Here is a 22,518-nt window from a genome sequence, read left to right as displayed (position 1 = left end):
TAAACACAGTACTAAAAAATAGAGATGAGCGGGTCCGGATCCCGAGATCCGACAGATCCGAATATCGGGATCCGGGTCAGGATCCGAGGCGGCTCGGGAGTTCCCGCCTCAATTCCGGACCGAAAACGAGTCAAAACTTCATCATCGCGCTGTCGGATTCTCGCGGGAGCGGGATCTTATAAAAGACGCACGCGCGCCCCGCCATCTTCACTCCAAACTTGGAGAGGGAAGAGGGTGGTTGGGAAGCTCTGTGTGCCCTGTGCTGTGCTCCGTTCCATTCTGTGCTGTGCTCCGTGACCTGCCCTGTGCCCTCACTGCCCTGTGCTCCGTGCTCTGTGTTGTAGACTTGTATTGAGTGAGAGTCAGTGACTGTTTATAGGCCTGAGCCCTGTAGTGTGATTTAACTAACCAGGTGCTGCAGTGCTCACACGCCTGGGCTGCAGTGTCCACTGTCCAGGGGCTGTCCTGTGACCCGTGCCCTGTTGTGATTTATTTTGAGATATATCCAGTGTGACATATATCCATTGTCCAGTGTGACTACATATATCCAGTGTCCAGTGTGACATGTAACCATTGAGTGATGGCATATATCCTGTGTCCAGCGTGACATATATCCATTGTCCAGTGTGATGACATATATCCTGTGTCCAGTGTGACGACATATATCCTGTGTCCAGTGTGATGACATATATCCTGTGTCCAGTGTGACGACATATATCCAGTGTCCAGTGTGACATTGAACCATTGTGTGACGGCATATATCCAGTGTCCAGTGTGATGACATATATCCTGTGTCCAGTGTGACGACATATATCCTGTGTCCAGTGTGACGACATATATCCTGTGTCCAGTGTGACATGTAACCATTGTGTGACGGCATATGTCCTCTGTCCAGCGTGACATATATCCATTGTCCAGTGTGACGACATATATCCTGTGTCCAGTGTGACGACATATATCCATTGTCCAGTGTGACGACATATATCCTGTGTCTAGTGTGACATGTAACCATTGTGTGACGGCATATATCCTGTGTCCAGCATGACATATATCCATTGTCCAGTGTGACTACATATATCCAGTGTCCAGTGTGACATATCCTGTGTCCAGTGTGATGACATATATCCTGTGTCCAGTGTGACTACATAAATCCAGTGTGACATCTAACCATTGTGTGACGACATATATCCTGTGTCCAGCGTGACATATATCCATTGTCCAGTGTGACGACATATAGCCTGTGTCCAGTGTGACATGTAACAATTTTGTGACGGCATAAATCCAGTGTCCAGCGTGACATATATCCATTGTCCAGTGTGACGACATATATCCTGTGTCCAGTGTGACGACATATATCCATTGTCCAGTGTGACGACATATATCCTGTGTCCAGTGTGACATGTAAACTTTGTGTGACGGCATATATCCTGTGTCCAGCGTGACATATATCCATTGTCCAGTGTGATGACATATATCCTGTCACGTTTAAGGGTAAGGGGAGAGGGGAAATTGACCGGTGCACAGGTATTAGCTTAATTATTATAAGCTATGTACGATTTAGAGAAAATAAAGGTTGGTCCACCAATCTGTTCAATATAGAGGGAAATTTTAATTTTCCTAAATGGATTGCGGTGGAGGTGCACCCTTGAGAGTAAAAAGAGGTTACTGTAAGCAAGAAAGAAGAAAGACTCTCTTTTTCTGGGGCACTCTTATGGAGAGATTAGGAAAAAATAATCTCAGTAAATAATGAATCACTGTACTGTAAAGGTAGAGGGATGGTAGGAGAAACGCCTTACCTGGGTGCCCTAAGGACGCCCCTTGTGGTAGTAGTTAAATATGTTAGTATCACAAATATGGATTGGTGTAGAGCGAAGTGAGTGAGTGTGATAAAATTCAACTTTTAATTCAAAATGCCGTTAAAATAAATACTAGACAGACATGTATATTTTGGACACACGAGTAGACACACAAAAAACATATATATAAAAGAGCACTTTCTGTTAGGTCACACTTCGTGATGGACACGTGTACTGAGATGGTCTGATAGTCCCTAGTTAATCCTAGGGATCACTGGGAAGAGAGTTTCTATCAGGACTAAATACCTAGAAACCACTCACTGTTAAATTATACTCTGATTGTATTCCAGGTGAGACAAGTATACAAAATGTCTATACAATGTATCAGACAGACAATGTTACACCAAGCCTTTGGAAAAGGAGAATCTTGTGTCAAAATCTCTTGATGCTGTCTGTTAGTCAGAGGTAATTACCAGGCAGTCTCAGGGTTTATATGTCCTTTTTTACGACAAATGCAGTCAATTGCGTGATGTCGCAGGATAGTGATTTAAAAAAATGCCAATGTCACACGGTGATGGGTTTATCAAATAAATGCACTAATACAATAGTGGAATCCTATGACCTGAAGTGCTGTAGGCTGGTTTCATAAAAGTCCAGCTACATGAAGGATAAGTATCCCCTGGTGAAAATATTTTTTATAGAAAACAACAGTATTTGGACAGTCAATAATATGATATACAATATCTCTTGGTTTATACCCAATTATCCTGCAGCAGCGAGTCGCAGAGTCAGTACATGGTAAAGTACAAGTCTGGGATGGAGGTGCAAAGAAAGAAAGAAAGGGGACCAGATAGTTTTAAGAATAAGGTATTAGTCTCTCTTTATTGCCATGCTCAGATATATTCAGTACACACTTTATATACCTATGGCAAAAGGTGGTATATTCTGTTTTTCAAACAGGGATATGTCTCCCTCCCTATTATCCCAAAGATAGCCCACTCTGGGGTTAGTGGGAACGTGTGTGTGAGTAGTTTTAAGGAGAACTGCCACACTTCCTCCCAGAATTTATAAATCTGGCCGCATTTCCACAGGCAGTGAAACAGATCTGCCCCCACTCTGTCACACTTTAAACATTTACAATCTGGTGCTATACCCATTTCAAATCTCCTTTTTGGTGTCAAGTATGTCTGGTGGGATATGTTATAAAACATTTCTGTATACATTATTGCTGGTATAGTTTTTACTGATTCTTCAAGTGATTTTATTAATTTTTCTACTGTTATGTTTGGGAATACTTCTTTCCATTTTGTTATTCCTGTTTTTATTTTGTCGTAATCTAATGGCTGGTATAGGAATTTGTAATGAGCTGTTATAATTTTCTTATGTGGAACTTGCTTTTTTAGGAGTGTGTCCAAGGGATTATTCAAGTCTCTTATTGTTAAAGTTTGAAGTACCTGTTTTATATAGTGTTGGGCCTGTATGAATGTAATATTATGCGTAGTAAACGGGCCATATTTCTCTACCGCCTGGGCATATGTCAGAGCTTTGCCCCCCTCAACGTCCATCAAATGTTCTATTCGACTTATCCCCTGCCTTTTCAGAATTCTAAATGAGTTACCTGCTTTTCCCTCCTGGAAATCTGGATTTTGTAGAAATGTTATAAATTGTGATTTGTATGGATTTATTTGTATTCTTTTCCTTAGAATAAACCATAATTTTCTCAATGACATTAATAGTGGGTTGCTCATTATCTCCGGATCTATTTTTGATTTTTCTAAGTGTAAGAAATTAACAAGATTTATGTCCCCTATAAACTCTTGTTCTAAAGATGTATTTGTGTAGATTTCTGACTGCTGTATCCAATCCCTCAAATGCCTCAGCACAGCCGTTTGGTTGTACCACGTCACGTTTGGAAAATTAAAACCTCCATTGTTTCGTTTCTGTTGCATCTTAATTAGGCTGATTCTTGCCTTCTTATCTTTCCAGATAAAGTCACGGAACAATTTATTTACCTCAGCTGTGTTTTTCTGTGTTAGCAGAAGGGGCAGGTTTTGGAGAGGGTACAGCAGTCTAGGTAATGATATCATTCTTAATAAATTTAATCTCCCTGTATATGACAATTTTAGATGTTTCCATCCTCTGATCTCTTTTTTTAATTGATTTATAGCATTGTTTATGTTTAAGTCATGTAGGCACGTTATGTCTTTGGGGAGGTAAACCCCTAGGTATCTGAATCCTTCTTTTGCCCATTTTAGATTTACATCTTGTGCCCACTTGGGTTTGATGCATTTGGTGTCTAGGGTCATTGCGGTTGATTTCTCGAAATTTACCCCGAACCCAGATTGAGTACCAATCTCTTTTAACTTTATCATTAGAGGTTTCAGAGATTCCTCCGGATTTGCCACATAGAGCAGGAGATCGTCTGCAAAAGCTGTTATTTTAACGGTCTGGGCTCCCACTTGGATACCTTTGAGTGGGGTCCAATTTTGTATTATACGTAGCATTGGGTCTAATGTTAAATTAAAAAGGAGGGGTGATAGGGGACAGCCCTGTCTTGTTCCTCTAGACATTTCTATGTTTCTGCTTTTTTGGCCATTTATCATAAGCGATGTAACTGGGGTGGTGTAAAATAACTTGACTACCTCTCTAAAGTTAATCCCAAATCCCCTATATTGCAGGACTTTTTCCAGATACTGCCATGAGACAGTATCGAATGCTTTTTGTGCATCTAAGCTTAATAGTATATTTGTCCCATGTTTGGCACCCGCTATTATCGCTGTTATGGCAGTTCTGATCCCTTTAACCGCATGTCGCCCGCTCACAAAGCCTAATTGGTGTTCTGTTAGAATTGGTGCTATTATGTTCTGTAGTCTTGTTGCCATAATTTTGGCCATTATTTTAAAATCTACATTAAGGAGGGTTATTGGACGGTAAGATGAGGGTTCTAAGGGGTCTTTCCCGGCTTTGGGTATCATTATAGTGTGTGCATAGTTGAATGCTGGGTATAGGATATGATTTTTGTGTATTTGACGAAATATCAACAGAAGAATTGGGGTCACTTCCTTTTGAAGTATCTTATAATATTCTATTGATAACCCGTCGGGTCTGGGTGCTTTCCCTAACGCCATATTGGCAATGGTGTCTATAATCTCTTCTTCTCTAATTTCCTCCTCTAACAGCTCTTTCTGGCTCTGTGAGAGTTTTGGGAGTTTCGCTTCCTTAAGTGTTTCGTCTATTTTATCTTGATCTATGGGGTGCGCTTCGTATATATCTTGATAATAATTTTCAAATTTCTTTATTATTTCCTGAGGTTTGGTCCAGATTGTCCCTATACTTTCTCCCCTCACAGCAATTATGTGATTTTTACTTTTGGGTGGTTTAGACATATTTGCCAATAAGGCCCCCGTTTTATTCCCCCATCTAAAAAAATGGTTTTTAGTATAGTCTAGGTTTTGTTTTGCTTGTGCCAGTAGGTAGCTTTCAAGTAGTTGTTTTTCTTGTTGGTATTTTTCTAATAGCTCCTCTATTGGGTTGTTAATATAATTCTGGTATGCCAGTGTGGTTGATTTTTTTAATATATTGAATTTTTCTTGTGCTATTTTTCTTTGTTTAGATGTATAGGCTATTATCTCTCCTCTTATTACTGCCTTTGAGGCCTCCCACAGTAGGATTGGGTTTCCCATGTGTTCCTTATTATTCTCCCTATAATCTTCCCATTTATCTCTAAGGAAACTCCGAAACTGGTCTGATTGATAGAGATAACTAGGAAACCTCCATATTCTGGTTTTTCCCCTGTCTTGGGGTAGGCTCATGGTGATGGAAGCTACCGCGTGGTCCGAGATCATAATAGTGTCTATTTTACTTGTCAATATTTTGGGGATCAAATTATTTTCAACCAGTATATAGTCTAATCTCGAGGAAGAGTGGTATACTCCTGAGCAGAACGTGTATGCTCTATCGGTTCTATGGGCTATTCTCCATGGGTCACTCATCCCTAGGTCTTCCATTATTTGTATCATTGGGTTATATTTATGGTTACTCGTTTTTGATTGAATTGATCTATCTATATGCGGGTTTATCACCTCATTAAAGTCCCCCCCCTATAATCAAATTTGCTGTTTCCCTACTTAATAATATTTGTGATATGTGAGCAAAAAATACACTTTGTGCCTCATTGGGTGCGTAAATATTTACTAGGGTATATTTTAAATCGTTGATTCTTACATCTACTATCATGTATCTCCCCTGTGTGTCTAATTTAGTGTCTTCTATTGTATATGTTAAGTGTTTCGCAAAGATAATTGCCACTCCTCGTGTGTTATTGTGATATGATGCTGCCAAACATTCCCCTATCCAATTATTCTTTAAAGTGTTTTCATCGCCCTTCTTCCAATGTGTTTCCTGAATAAATAAAATATCTACCCCTATCCTTTTAATATGTTGAGTAACTTTTTTACGTTTTACTGGCGTATTTAACCCATTAACATTCCAGGTGGCTATATTCAATTTTTCCGGTTTACTCATCCTAACTTAGACCCCTCTTTGGTTCTTCTCCCTCTAGTCTCCTTCTTACAGTAGCCTTTATTTTTAGCTCTCTCTTCCTGTTTATGTTTGTGTATATAATTCTTGTTCCCTCTTTGTTTTTGCCTTGACTTTGTATCCTGTACCTCTCTTCTATATTTCCTATGCCATTTTTGCTTCAAATCCTTATTTTTCTTCCCATCTTTTCTTCCCCCGGGTTTTTTATTTTTGCCATCCCAGGTCTCACTCCTAGGATTTACTGGTATATTAATCAATTTCTGTCCCCTACCACAAGGGGCGTCCTTAGGGCACCCAGGTAAGGCGTTTCTCCTACCATCCCTCTACCTTTACAGTACAGTGATTCATTATTTACTGAGATTATTTTTTCCTAATCTCTCCATAAGAGTGCCCCAGAAAAAGAGTCTTTCTTCTTTCTTGCTTACAGAGACATATATCCTGTGTCCAGTGTGACATTTAACCATTGTGTGACGGCATATATCCTGTGTCCAGCGTGACATATATCCATTGTCCAGTGTGACGACATATATCCTGTGTCCAGTGTGACGACATATATCCATTGTCCAGTGTGACGACATATATCCTGTGTCCAGTGTGACATGTAACCATTGTGTGACGGCATATATCCTGTGTCCAGCGTGTCATATATCCATTGTCCAGTGTGACGACATATATCCTGTGTCCAGTGTGACGACATATATCCATTGTCCAGTGTGACGACATATATCCTGTGTCAAGTGTGACATGTAACCATTGTGTGACAGCATATGTCCTGTGTCCAGCGTGACATATATCCATTGTCCAGTGTGACTACATATATCCAGTGTCCAGTGTGACATGTAACCATTGTGTGATGGCATATATCCTGTGTCCAGCGTGACATATATCCATTGTCCAGTGTGATGACATATATCCAGTGTCCAGTGTAACGGGCTGTGTCCAGCGACAGTGTCCTGTGACCAGGGGCAGTGTCCAGTGTCACAGGCTGTGTCCAGTGTAAAAAATAAGAAAAATAAATAAAAGTATTAAAATAAAAACACATTTTTGGAGGATGATGGAGGAGGAAATAGTGGGAGATCAGCAACCTGATAGAAGTACTGAAGCTGCTACCACCAGTCAGATTCATGATGGCAAGGCCAATGGTCAAAGGCCTAGAGGCCATGTAAAAGCAAAGCAGAAATCTCATTTTACAATGGTTCATAAAAAAAAAAATTAAGTCATGTGCGGAGAAAAATAAAATTGGCAATATGCCGTTCACCACACGCAGTGGGAAGGAAAGGCTACGGCCTTGGCCTTTGTTTCTGACTGTTGGTACAGCGTCTCAGAAGAATGATGGTAGCCCTTCTACTACTTCAAAAAAAAAGAATGAAAGTTTTTAAGACAAAGGCGAGTTCACAAGTGTCACAAATCCCAGAGGAGAGTCTAAGTGTGTCCGTGGATGCCATATGTGAGCCGGACCTTTCAAATACTGGTCATGAAGAGGAGGTTCATTCCACCATTTGCATGCCCTCTGCAAGTGTGTGCAAGAGCATTCACAGTCAAGATGCTGACCTGGTTATTGAGGATGTTTTTGAGGAATTGGATGAGGATGTGGATTCTGTTGGTGAAGCTGGCACACAGAGGGATGCGGATGATGAGGATGTTGATGATGATGTTGTTTGTTTTAAGGCACCGACAGAGACAGTTGTTGTCCGGGGTATGGAAAAGCCCATTGTCATGCCAGGGCAAAAGACCAAAAAAATCCACCTTGTATGTATGGAATTATTTCTACCCAAATCCGGACAACAACTGTCAAGCCATGTGTAGCGTTTGTAAAGCTATTGTAAGTAGAGGTAAGGACATGCAGCAGCTTTGGACCTCCTCACTATTACGTCATTTGCAGTGCATCCATCAGAAGTTTTTGTCAAAAGAAACTGTGAACAAACATGTAGCAGCCCGCCCAGCGTCACCGTCCTGCTCCCCTTTCTCTGTTAAATCCAAGGGCGTGCAATCTCCTCAAACACCTGCATCATCCCCATCCTCAACGATTATGGGATTGGGAAGTAGTCCTGCACCCAATGTCATGATCCTGACTGAATCCTCTCCTATCCTGGATTCCTCAGAAGCATCCTTAACAGCTACACCTGTTGCTTCTGCTGCTGCTTCCTGGAAGGGGACCAGGAATGCTAGTCCTGATCACTTAGCCAAGCAACTGACTTTAAGTCAATCCTTTGCAAGGGGGACGAAGTATGCCAGCAGTCACCCCGTTGCACAGCATATTACTGACGCCATAAAAACTATGTTGGTAATAGACGTGCGTCCAGTATCTGCAATTAATTCTGTGGGTTTTACCCAGTTGCTAGAGATCCTGTGTCCCCGTTACCAAATTCCATCTAGATTCCACTTCTCCAGGATGGCAATATCCAGACTGTACACGGACATTAAAAAAAGTGTTGTTACTGTCCTTAAAAATGCCTCTGTACCCACTGTCCACTTAACCACGGATATGTGGACAAGAGGAACAGGGCAAACAAAAGACTACATGTCTGTGACTGCTCATTGGGTGGATGTATTGCCTTCAGCAGCAGCACCAACAGCAGCAGCAGCAGCAACATCATCTCCCATTGCTATTCAGAGGCAGGCTACACTGTATCACCGGTTTCAGTAAAAGGCACACAGCGGAAAACCTCCTAGAAAAAATACGGGAAGTCATTGTGCAATGGCTTACCCCACTTGGACTCTCCTCGGGATTTGTGGTATCCGACAATGCCACCAATATTGTGAGTGCATTACATGTGGGCGAATTCCAACATGTCCCATATTTTGCTCACACAGTAAATTTGGTGGAGCACCATTTCTTGAAAAAGGACAGGGGTGGTCAAGAGATGTTGTCCGTTGTTCGGAAAATTTTCGCCATTCTGCAAGTGCGTGCAGCAGATTGCAAGATTTGCAAGAAAAGCTAAATTTGCCCTGCCATCAGCTGAAGCAAGAGGTGGTCACGAGGTGGAATTCCACCCTCTATATGCTTCAGCGGATGGAGGAGCAGCAAAAGGCCATCCAAACCTACACCTCGACCTATGACATAGGGAGAGGAACGGGAATGCACCTGAGTCAAGCTCAGTGGAGAATAATTTCCGTGGTGTGCAAGATCCTGCAGCCCTTTGAGGCTGCTACACGCAAAGTTAGTTCTGACACTACCTGCTTTAGCCAGGACATTCCCTTGATAGGCCTTTTGCAAAAGCAGTTGGCAAAATTGAAGGAGGAGTTGAAGCAGAGTGAATCTGCTAAATATGTAGGACTAGTGGATCACGCTATTAGTTCACTTAGCAAGGATCCAAGGGTCGTTGATCTCTTACAATTAGATCATTATATTTTGGCGACAATACTGGATCCTAGGTTTAAGTCTTACATTGTGTCTTTGTTACCAATGGGAACAAATCTGCAGAGGTGCAAAGACCTCTTGCTCCAAAAATTGTCAGCTGAAGCGGAATGTGTCAGGCACACAACTTCTCCTTCAATTTCTACCACTGGGGTTGCGAGGAAAAAGCTACATTTTCCTAGGAGACCCACTGCTATTCAGTCCGAAAATATATTTGACATCTGGTCCAGACTGAAGGAGCTTTCTAGCATAATGGACATGTCGACTGCTACTGACTATGATGCTATCACAATTGAAAGAATGGTGGATGACTACTTTGCCGATAGCATCGATATAGGTATGTCAGATTGTCCATTCCATTATTGCCAAGAAAAAAAGGCAATGTGGCGTCCTTTGCACAAACTGGCTTTGCTTTACTTAAGTTGTCCACCCTCCAGTGTATATTCTGAGAGAGTCTTCAGCGCAGCTGGGAACCTTGTTTTTTTTTTTTTTTTTTTTTTTTAATGCTCTTTATTAAAGTATTTTTGTTCAGGAATGTAATACAAATAGTAAACAAATACATGTTTGTACATACTATGACAATTTAACATGAACATTAATATGTTAAATGTTGTATAATATGTCATATCATATATCTCCTAAGCATTTTTGTCAAAAATAAAATATTATCTATTCAAATAAACCTTGAGTCATTTTATTTTCCGACTGCTCTTAAGGAAATATCTAAAACTCTTGGGATTATTTGTGCTCAGGAGATATCCAGAAAAATATAAAAGGGTATACATTTGAAGTACAAACATTTCTATTATTCTAAACATTTAAACGTACAGACATATAGACACTACTAGGGGGATCAAAGAAAAATAAATACGAGCGTTCCGAAAATAAAATGGGGGGAAGAGAGGGGAGGGAGGGGGGGGGGGGGGTTCTCAAGCCCATCCAGCCTTCACATTTTCCTTATCATAAATGACAGATAAGTGTTCTTATATCTGTTATTCCTATGTTATAAGTTTACATACACACATTAAAGTAGTAACGACCTATTACAGACAATAGCTTCCTTTTTTTATTACAATAAAAAGAAACAAGAACAAATAGATAAGATAAAAAGAAAAAAGACACCGCTCAGATCAAGAGATATTGAATGGTGTTCTGTTTTCAAAAACAGAGGAAATATGTTCTCTTACTTGAACGTCTAATGTGTCAATAAAAGTAGACCATATTTGGTAGAAGGATCTCGTCCCGTTTACCAAGTCCAGCCTAGCATAGCGCCTCTCAAAATATAACATTTGCAAGAGTTTTTGTTTGAGTTGCGTTATAGTAGGTGCAGATTTTTTAGTCCACTTTATTAATATACACTTTCTTGCTGTAGTGAGTATCATTATAATTAAGGATATCTCCTTCTTATTAAAGGTCTGAAGGGGCCATGCTTGATATGATATTCCCATATAGGCAGCTATGTTCGGGGTGAAATTAGTATGGAACATGTTATTTATAAATTGCAGAACTTTGTTCCAATATACTTTTAAATTATAGCAGTCCCACATATTGTGTGGGAAATCAGCATAGTTTTTTCTACATTTAGTGCATTGCCCAGTTTCTTCTGGGACCATATATTTTCGTCTAGACGGTGTAATGTATGCTCTGTGTAGGGTTCTCACATAAACCTCCTGCAAATAGACCGATTTTAGGGACCTAAGGTTTATTTCATGTGATTCTAACATTGAGCTGACTTGTAATAACTCTGGTATGTCTGTATTCCATTTTGCCCAGAGTATTTTCCATTGGGGGTCTTTGTCTAAGTTGTTGGTCATTAGCATATTGTATAAGTATTTCACTTTATACGGTTTTGCTATAATATAATTAAATAAAGAGTCTAAATTTGTAATTTGGGTTGATATGGCTATGGGATTACTTGGCTTATTTGATAAATTTAATGATAGTAAGTAATGTCTTACTTGTAAAAACACGAATAAATGTGAATTAGGTAAGCTATATTTTGAGGCCAAGTATTCAAAAGAGTGCATATTGCCTCCTGGGTCAAACATTTTTGACGAGTTGTCCAATCCTTTTTCCTTCCAGTTTGCGTATCCCGAAGTTGAAAGAGAAGGGGGGAATAGTGGGTTTCCCCACAGTGGGACATGTGATGTAAGGAGCGGTTTCCTGCCTGTTTTTTTATTGATTTTTGACCAAACCATATAAGTATGATGGAAGAGTACAGTATGTGGGATTTTGTCTTCTTTGGAATCATAGAGGTGGGCAACTGAATAAGTGCACTAGGAGAGTAGGGGGCAAATATAGCGCACTCTAATTTGTAGTCTATGTAGACAGAGCGTGCAAGTATCCAGTCTGCTAGGTATCTATAGTGTATAGCTAATGAATATGCATATAGGTCAGGGTATCCTAATTCTCCTTGGGACTTTAATGTTTTAAGCTTACGTTTAGCTATTCTGGCTCTTTTGTTTTGCCAGATAAATTTTAAAAATAATGAGTCTAGTTTCGTGGTATCTAGTATGGTTAGAGTGATCGGTAACATTTGCATATTATAAAAGATTTTTGGGAATATTATTGACTTTATAATAGCCAATCTTCCTAGAAGAGAGATTGGCAAATCTCTCCATGCTTCTAATTTGGTGGCTATTTTCGTGATAACCGGAGAAAAATTTAACATATATAACTTGGAAAGATCAGCAGGGATTTGTACTCCAAGATATTTTAAATGTGAGGTATTTACTACAAATGGTATGTCTGGATTATTATACAAGTATGGGTTAACAGGACCTAGGGGCAAGATCTCTGATTTAGTTAGATTCACTTTATATCCCGAGAGAGCACCGAAGGAGCGAATGAGGTGAAGCAAGGCAGGTAAGGATTGAGAGGGTTTAGTTATAAATATTAGTGTATCATCGGCGAACAATGCGATTTTTTATTCTTCTTTACCTACTTGAATACCTTGAATCAAAGGAGATGTTCTCACTGCTATAGCAAAGGGTTCAATAGCGATCGCAAATAGGAGGGGGGAGAGAGGACACCCCTGCCTAGTTCCTCTGGCGAGTATAAAGGGGGATGAAATAGTTCCATTGCAAGCTATTGTGGAGGTTGGAGCCGAGTATAAAGTACCGATTATATTGATAAATAATATAGGAAATCCAAATCTTGACAAGGTATTAAAAAGATGTGGCCACAGCACCATGTCAAAAGCCTTTTCGGCGTCCAGTGTTAAGACCGCACCAGACGCCGAGGAGGCCAATGAGTCAGTATTCAATTGCTGTATAGCAGCCAAAACCCTTCTGACATTTACGACTGAATGTCGTCCTGCAATGAAGCCTGTTTGGTTTTCATGAATTATAAAAGGCAGAATAGGGGTCAGTCTTTCTGCTATAATCTTAGTAAAAATTTTGTAGTCAACGTTGAGTAAAGAAATTGGCCTATATGAGCTTGTTAAATTTAGGGGTCTTCATGGTTTTGGGATTACTTTTATAATTGCATCGGAAAAGTGATCAGGTAGAGTTCCACTTAGTATAATTTCATTAAATCACTTTGTAAGGGGTTCCGCAATTTGATGGGACATGGCTTTGTAAAATTCATTCGTAAACCCATCAGGCCCTGGGGCCTTAGCTAGTTTTAATTTTCCTATTGTCTTTAATACCTCTTCCTTAGTGATAGGTTGTGTAAGGTTATCTATCAAGTGTTTTGGGACTTGTGGCATTGGGATTGAGTCCCAGTAGTTCACTGGGTGTTTTAATCGGGGTTCAGGTGATTGAGAATCTTCTTGCATTCGCTCCCTCGGGGACTCCTCAGGTGGAGAATATAATTTTTGGTAATAGTCTCTGAATCTCTCGGCTATTTGGTTATTGTTTTTTGTCAGTGATATAGGTTGAACGGTATTTTGGGTTCTTGAACCCTGAAGTAAATTAGTCAGAAGCTTGCCCACTCTGTTTCCAAACTTGTAAAATTTCGCATTTACATTGAACAAGTAATTGTCAGCTTGGAGCTGGAGATATTCATCATATTTAGCTTTAGATAATTGGTATTTAGATTTATTTTCCAATGTAGGGGAGAGTTTAAAGTTTTGAAAGTCTAGTGTTAATTTAGATTGTAGCTCTCTAAATTCGGTGTTTTGTTTTTTCTTTAGTCTTGAAACATGTGCCAGGACCTCGCCTCTAATTACAGCTTTTGCTGCTTGCCAAAAAGTTTTTGGGTGTTCGTCTTCATATTGTGAATTATCAATAGCATAATTTGTCCATGATTGGGTTAATTTCTCTCTAAGGAGGTTATTCTGATCGGAGCGGCCAAACGTGCGTACGTTCACTATTAACGTACGCTCTCCGTACGCGGCCGTTGGGGTTAAGTCCACCCACAAAACAGCCGCATACGTACGGCCAGAAACAACGTCGAAGGGGAGTGGCGTACAATTGAGCGTACGCCAACGTACACGGACGGACCAGCCCTTACACTCCGACAACTGGCGTACAACAGAGCGTACGCCACCGTTTACGGACGTCTCTCGTCCGTCTTCCCACCGACTTCTTGCGGCTATCTGAGCGTACGCCAGCTTGCACGGACGGGTCCCTATTGTTTTCAATAGAAAACTCAGCTTATGTCACCGCTCGTGAGAGTGAGCGTACGTCCGTGCACGCTGGCATACCCTTCACATATATGGACCTGCAAATCTTGCCTTTCAACTACAATTCTGACAATTAATTAATTATTCTGATTGTTATTCAATTATTGTTTTCTATTAACTCAATTGTCTACCTTAATAAAGACCCTAATAAAACAACATTTTAACCCTCATTACATGTATATTTGTTATGTTCTAATGTGGCATTTTAATCACTATCTATGTGTCCCCACATTGCTTTTACTTGTAAATAAATTTATGTTGGTGTTTGTGTGTATGTACTAAATTATGTCCATAATTAGTTTGTCCAAAATGTGTAACATGTATACCTACCCTGATGTTATGTGTGATGTTTTAATCGAACAACATTAAACATTCATGCATTTTCACTATGTGTTATTTAACTCAAAAACAAACACATTCACACAGCAATCGTTACCCCTCACCTCAAATTACAAATATAACTTACATTACACATCTGTATGTACCTGCCCTTATAAACCCTCTCGCATATTTATGATGAAAATCACAGGCAACTTCTAACTGAGCATCAACTTTTTTTATTAATAATATAAAATTTAAATATTATAAAAAATTAAACAAGGGCCTGCAGTTGGGCGAAAAGAAAATGCAGGTACAGGATGGTCAGGAACATTTCTTGGAGTATATGGGCCACCTCCTCCTGGTGCTGTTCAGTGTCTGTAGTGAAGGGAAAAAAAAACATTATATTTAATATATCATATACACAAATGTTTGTTGTATTTGTACATAATAAGAAGTTGTGAGTTAAGTGTGAAGGCCACATAAATTTTTTAACTACATTGAAGATGGGTCTGATGTAAACACAGTACTAAAAACTACACACATACTGTACATAGTAAATAACATTAATTAAATTACTCCTTCTTGGATGAATGTTTTCTGTATCCCAATTGGTAGTTTTGTTTTGGGGGACTCACCTCTAACCTCACAATTAGGCTGTGCTATTTAAGGGTTATGACATTGTTGCGGCTTAAGCACTCCTTAATATTTTAAATTTAGGACATTGCTGTACAAATTATAGGCCTAAATCTATGTTTGTAAAGCATGCATCCGCATGGCCTCACACACTATGAACAAAACAATCTATAAATTAATGTTGCACATCATGCTGGGAAGTGGAGTTACCCAACACCTGGACCCACATAACTACAACACCACTAATGTCGGATATCTCATTGGATGTACTGTTATGTCAATTATTCAAGGGGTGAGCCATGGCCACACTCCAAAAAACCACCAAGGGGACCCTTGTTCCTGGAGAAGGACAGGCCACACCTCATGGTCGCCCTGCAGTGATATGTTGCAACTAATGTTGATGTTGGATACACATATGTGGTTGTTGTGATTGTTTATGTGTAGAAATGTGTAGGTAAACATTAGACACATTATTTACTTACGGCTAGTTGAGCCATCCTGCTCGCCGCTGGTTGGGTGTGCGGTGGTTGGGGGGGTCAGGAGCAAGGGGGATGGGATAGGACTTGGGATACTGGTAGTGGGTTGGAGTGGGGATTGGAGAGGTTTGGGGGTGGGTGGTGGAGAGGTGTAGGGGGGTTGGAAATGGGGTGGGGAGGGGGTGGGGGTAGGGGAGGGGGTGAGGGTGGGGGTTGGGGAGGGGGTGGGGGTAGGGGTGTGGGTGGGGGTTGGGGAGGGGGTGGGGTAGGGGTGTGGGTGGGGGTAGAGGAGTGGCTGGTGGAAGGGGATGTGGATATTTGGTGGTCCCCAGCTGGACCTATTGTCTCCTCCTCTTCCTCCTCCTCTTCCTCCTCCTCTTACTCCTCCTCGTCTGGCTGCTCCTGGGCTGCCTGCTCCTGGGCTGCCTGCTCCCGGGCTGCCTGCTCCCGGGATGCCTCCTCCCGGGCTTCTATGCGTGCCATTGCCCGTGCTGAAATGTTCATGTTGATGGCATCGAAATCGAAGGTTGGGTTTCATAAAAATGGGGGAAAGAAAAATTCACATTAGTCATGTTCATAACCTTACAAATTATCATTGCTGTTATATTTCAGACATTTATCATGCGAACTAATTGATATGCTACACCCAAAAACTGAGCAACTACTTAAACCCCCCCAATACACCCCATATACACCCCCTATACACCCATATACACCCCCTATACACCCCCTATACACCCCCTATACACCCCATATACACCCCCTATACACCCATATACACCCCCTATACACCCCCTATACACCCCATATACACCCCATATACACCCCCTATACACCCATATACACCCCATATACACCCACATACTCATGAACATATTTATAAAAAGTACAGAAAACATTGCAAAAAAACGCAGACATACTAGTAAATAAAAACTTACATCGGGCAATATGGCGGCGAATTGAAGAAAGCATTACTGGCTGCCGCCGGCGCAGGTCAGACCAGCGGCGCTCAACCTGTGCCAGGCTTCTGCGGACGCCAGTTCGGGCGTAGATTAGGCGGCGGGCAGCATTATATGCCCGCCGCTTGTCCATGTTGGACACATATGGGCCCCTGGGCCCCAGGCGCCGGTCCATGACCTCAACCAAGGCCACCAGCTCCTGGGTCGAAAACGCGCTAGCCCTGGTTGAAGTTACATAGTTACATAGTAGGTAAGGCTGAAAAAAGACTTGCGTCCATCTAGTTCAACCTGGTATAGATATCCATTGCTGATTTGGTAGGTTCTGGTATTTTACAGACAAATTATATTTCTTATTTGTACCCATGGATGTTTTTCTCCAGTAAATGTTTGTCCAACTTTGCCTTGAACGCATTTAATGAGCCAGCCGTTACCACCTCTCTGGGAAGAGAGTTCCAGAGTTTGACTGTTCTGACCGTAAAGAAATTCTTTCTACTAGCTGAATGAAATCTTTTTTCTTCTAATCTATACTCATGCCCTCGCGTCCTAGATTCCTTTCTAGTAGAAAATAGGGTGTGTGACAGTTCCTTATATTGGCCCTTGATATACTTGTACATGTTGAGCATGTCCCCCCTTAAACGTCTCTTTTCTAATGTAAATAGTCCCAAATTGCTTAATCTCTCCCCGTAGCTTAAATTCTCCATTCCCCTAATAAGCTTTGTTGCTCGCCTTTGGACTTTTTCTAATTCTATGATGTCCTTTTTATAGTGTGGGGCCCAGAACTGTACTCCGTACTCTAGGTGAGGTCTCACCAATGCTTTATATAGTGGCATAATTACCCTTGAGTCCCTAGTTTCCATTCCCCTCTTAATACATGCCAGAATTTTGTTGGCCTTTTTTGTAGCTACATTACAATGGGCACTACATCCTAGATTGCTGTCTATTTGGACTCCTAGATCCTTTTCAAGTATGGAATTACCCAGTTCCTCTCCGCTAAGGTTGTAACTTGCACACTGGTTGTGTCTCCCAAGGTGCATAACCTTACATTTATCTACATTGAACCTCATCTTCCATTTTTTTGCCCACTCATCTAGAATTGCAAAGATCATTTTGAAGCATGGTGACATCTTCTGATGATTTGATGACTTTGCTAAGTTTTGTATCGTCCGCAAAGATGGATACATTGCTGAGTAACCCTATCCCAATATCGTTAATAAAAATGTTAAACAAAATGGGCCCCAAAACCGAACCCTGGGGCACTCCACTTAGTACCGGTATCATATCTGATACGGCACCATTCACAACCACTCTTTGTTCTCTATTACATAGCCAATTCCCTACCCATCTGCAGATATTTTCACCCAATCCTAGGTTCTCCATTTTATTAATCAATCTCTTGTGTGGGACAGTATCAAATGCTTTAGCGAAATCTAGGAAAATCACATCTACAGCATTTCCATTATCGAGGTTTTTGCTAACCTCTTCATAGAACCCTAGTAGATTAGTTTGGCATGAACGATTTTTCACGAACCCATGTTGGTTAGTACTGAGTAGACGGTGATGATCTAAATATTCCTGAATACCATCCCTTAAAAATCCTTCAAATAGTTTACCCACAATTGATGTTAAACTAACGGGTCTGTAATTAGCGGGATCTTCCTTTTTTCCTTTTTTGAATATTGGCACTACCTCTGCTATTCTCCAATCTTTTGGTACTATACCTGACGATAGTGACTTGCTAAAGATATAATGTAGGGGGGTAGCTAGTTCATCCCTTAATTCCATTAATACCCTCGGATGAATCCCATCTGGCCCTGGTGACTTATTTGTTTTGAGTTTGCTTAGCCTCAGTATTATTTCCTTTGGCGTGAAATCCACAATGAGATCTGGCTTATTTGTCCCATTTGTGGTAAATGTTCGTTTCACAGTCTGCTCTCCCTTAGTAAATACTGATGAGAAGAACTCATTTAACAGTTTTGCTTTTCCCTTGTCCTCAGTAACACTTTTTCCACTAGTATCAGTTAGTGGGCCTATGTTTTCCTTAATTAAACGTTTACTATTTATGTATTTAAAAAACTTCTTTGGGTTGGTTTTGCTTTCAGTGGCTATGCGCTCTTCATATAATATTTTAGCTGCTTTGATTACCCCTTTACAAGTTTTGTTTGATTCTTTGTATTTTGCGAACGCCTCCTCATTCAAGTTATTTTTATAGAATTTAAAGGCTCTGGTTTTATTGTTGATAGCTGACCTTACTTCTTTGTCCAACCATGGTGGCTTTTTTTTGTTGAATTTACCTTTAGTTACTTTAGGAATGTATTCAATAGTTAGTGAATCAAGCACCTTTTTTAGAGTATCCCACATTTCCTCTGCATTTTTTCCCTCCATAACAGTTTCCCACCCAATTCCTGTTAGAGCTTCCCTGAATAATTCAAAGTTCGCTTTTCTGAAGTTTAGTATTTTTGCAGATCCTTCTTGATGTAATTTACTGAAGTTGATTTCCAGTGAAACCATATTGTGATCACTATTCCCTAATTGTTCAATTACTTTTGTGTTTGAAACTAAGTCTGTGTTATTTGTTAATACTAAGTCCAAGAGCGCCTCATCACGAGTTGGAGTTTCTACCGTTTGTGTAATAAACTGGTCTTTAAGTAAGCTTAAGAACCCATTGCTTCTTGCTGATTTACCTGTTTCGTTTTCCCAATCAATGTCGGGTAAATTAAAATCCCCCATAATTAATACCTGACCCTGATTTGATGCTTGTTTGATTTGGTTTAGAAGAAGAGACTCTTCCCTTTCATTTATATTTGGTGGTCTATAGCATACCCCTATTATAAATTTGTTTTTTGGTTTCTTATTATTGTCGGTTATCTCTGCCCACACTGTCTCCGAGTTGTCGTCTTCCAGGTCTGTGCTCATATTTTTCTCACATGATGTTAAGTTATTATTTACATATAGGCACACACCCCCGCCCCTTCTATTTTCCCTGTCTTTCCTGTAGAGTGTAAATCCCTCCATGTTTAATGCCCAGTCATGCGACTCATTACACCATGTTTCTGTAATACCAATGATGTCGTAGTCATCCCTACTGATCACCGTTTCAAGCTCCCCGATTTTACTCACTAAGCTTCTTGCATTAGCCAGTAAGCATTTTAATTTATGTTTATTTTTAGATATGGCTCTAATATTGTGATTAGTTTCACCCCAGGACCCATTTGAATTCATTACTAGCTTCCTCTTTCCCCTCTCCCCTTCAATAGACTCTCTACAGGCCTCCCCACCATGCACACTGCCTGCCCTCTCCATAGTTCCGGGAATTCTTCCTCTGTCATTCACTCCTTCCCGCATACTAAGATCATCTGTACCTAAGAACTGTAATGGGGTAACGTGACTGTTACAACATAACATTTTATTACATGACATTCCTGATGCACCCTGAGAGTTACGCCCGATTGTACCCTTGTTATGTCCCAGGACTTTGTCTATGTCTCCGTCCCCCCCTCCATCTCCTTCCCCCATATGATTCCTGATCCCAGTCCGGCTTCTCTCCCTGATGGTCCCATAATGTCTTGCTGCCCCCACCCCCCTGTCGCCTAGTTTAAAATCTCCTCCAACCCTCTAACCATTCTTCCCCCCAGCACCGCAGCCCCCTCCTCGTTCAGGTGCAATCCATCACGGCAAAAAAGATGGCGCCTGACCGAGAAGTCCGCCCAGTGTTCCATGAACACGAATCCCTCTTTCCTACACCAATCCTTAAGCCACACATTTACCTCCCTGATCTCCCTCTGCCTCCCTGAGCTAGCGCGTGGCACTGGTAATATTTCAGAGAAAACTGTGGCAATGGCGCAGTTATTAATTGCAGGTACATATATCACTTTTGGTGCTTGCTGATTGGTGTCAAAAATTGTTTGTTTAGTATTAACTTTATTAATCCTTCTTACATTAACAAACTGGATGCGAATAGAAACTTACGCGGACCGTTCCGATATACACACACCATAACCAACAGCATGCATTCAATGTATAGAGAGGAACTGTATATACAGTGTGCGGAAAAGAATACACGCAACCGTCTACTAATAAATACGCTGCTAAAAGGGGCACAATACACCGATTTCCATGGAGAGACGTACTGTATATACAGTGTGCGGAAAAGAATACACGCAACCGTCTACTAATAAATACGCTGCTAAAAAAGGCACAATGCAACATGTTGGTGTATGACAATTTCATACTCATTACATATGTAAGGAAAGCATTATAACGTGATGTTTTGAAATGTGACTCACAAAGCATACACGAACTCCAACAGATACCAGCTGACAACACTCATCATTGGAATGACCGGTGCACACATTTCACGATGTAGCACACAATGCTCCACAACCTGTGTATGTGCATATACAGGTGATTGATCAGGTGCGTGGAGACCTGCGTAATTTAAGCGGCAATTATCGGCGGGAAATATCGGCGTAAATTAGCAACTACATTGCGGGGAAAAATATACGCCCCCTTGTCATGGCGGGAGATTAACATATAAATATTCAGTCAGATGCAGGCCAGAATTGCTGCAAACATGTCTGGCTCAGATGATTCCGCAGCTGAGGACGCTCTACAGAGAGCTACAGCAGAATCCCTGCTTGAAGCTTTGACCAAGAGGGAACAGGAGCGGAGAAGGAGGGCCCAAGAGAGGAGTAGCCTGCAAGACCAAGCGGGCCCCTCACTAACAGGCCCTGTTCAACCTCCACCAGCTCCACAAGGGCCAAGCAACCAGCCAGAACAAGAGGTTGCATCTCTCCAAACAGGTGTGACCCAGCAGGTGCATGGTGAGAGAACTGGGGCCACCAGAAAACGAGCTGCAACATCTAGGGTGAGGACTGAGCAGGATACCACCACCAAAAAGAGAAACCCTGCATTTGTAGAGGCAGAATTAAGAATTTTAGTGCCCAGAGCACGCAAATGGATCGAATTGCCAACCAGGAAGCCGGGTGCCAGTGCAAGGAGAAACCTTTGGGACAAGGGGCCTTATTCTGGTTGGTGCGGCCGGGCCGTACGCGTATGTCCCGGGATTTTTTATGATCTGCGCATGCGTACATTCGCTAATGCGCAGGCGCGAACACTCCACAACGCTTATGGACGGGTCTCTACGTGCGAAAAAACCTGTACGCGAGAGTACGGGCATTGGGGGCGGCATAGGGGCGTGTTGAGGGGAGCGGCCGAAATAATGAGGGAAAATGGGCGTAAACATGGGCGTACACGGGGGTGTGCACCAAAAATGAGCGGTGCTACTACCGCACAATCGACTAAAGCACCGTTCATTTCGGACACAAAACAGGCGGCCGCCAACCGCCATCTCAGACCACCCCTACAGATACCGCATGGCAGCGTGCGCCTGGGTTTGCTAATTTACGCTGATTACTACTCAAACACATACACCTGAATGTAATAAGCAATGCTGCAGTCTATTAAGTCAAAACCATGATTTCACTACCTGCAAGCCACACACAGCACTCAAACACATTGGAAGCTTATCTTTCTATACTTCTCTACATTTAAAGGTTTGTTTAATTTAAGGTAAGAATCTTTTTAAGACCTGCTTATATATGCTAAGGTAGGTATTTGCTAAACAGTTATACACATTCACTACGTGCTTTCATAGACTTTACACAGTAGCACACTCAATCTACACAAGTCGACATGTGTCAACGTGTTCACTCTAATACAAACATAGCTTTTGTATTTATGATACAATAACATAAACCACATCTAACACCTACAAAGGATGTTTCAGCAATGTTTTAAGCCCATGCCCACT

The sequence above is a fragment of the Crinia signifera genome, chromosome 19 (genome assembly GCF_055691185.1).
Source record: "Crinia signifera chromosome 19, ASM5569118v1, whole genome shotgun sequence".
Taxonomy (NCBI): Eukaryota; Metazoa; Chordata; class Amphibia; order Anura; family Myobatrachidae; genus Crinia; species Crinia signifera.
This window is presented reverse-complemented; position numbering follows the sequence as displayed.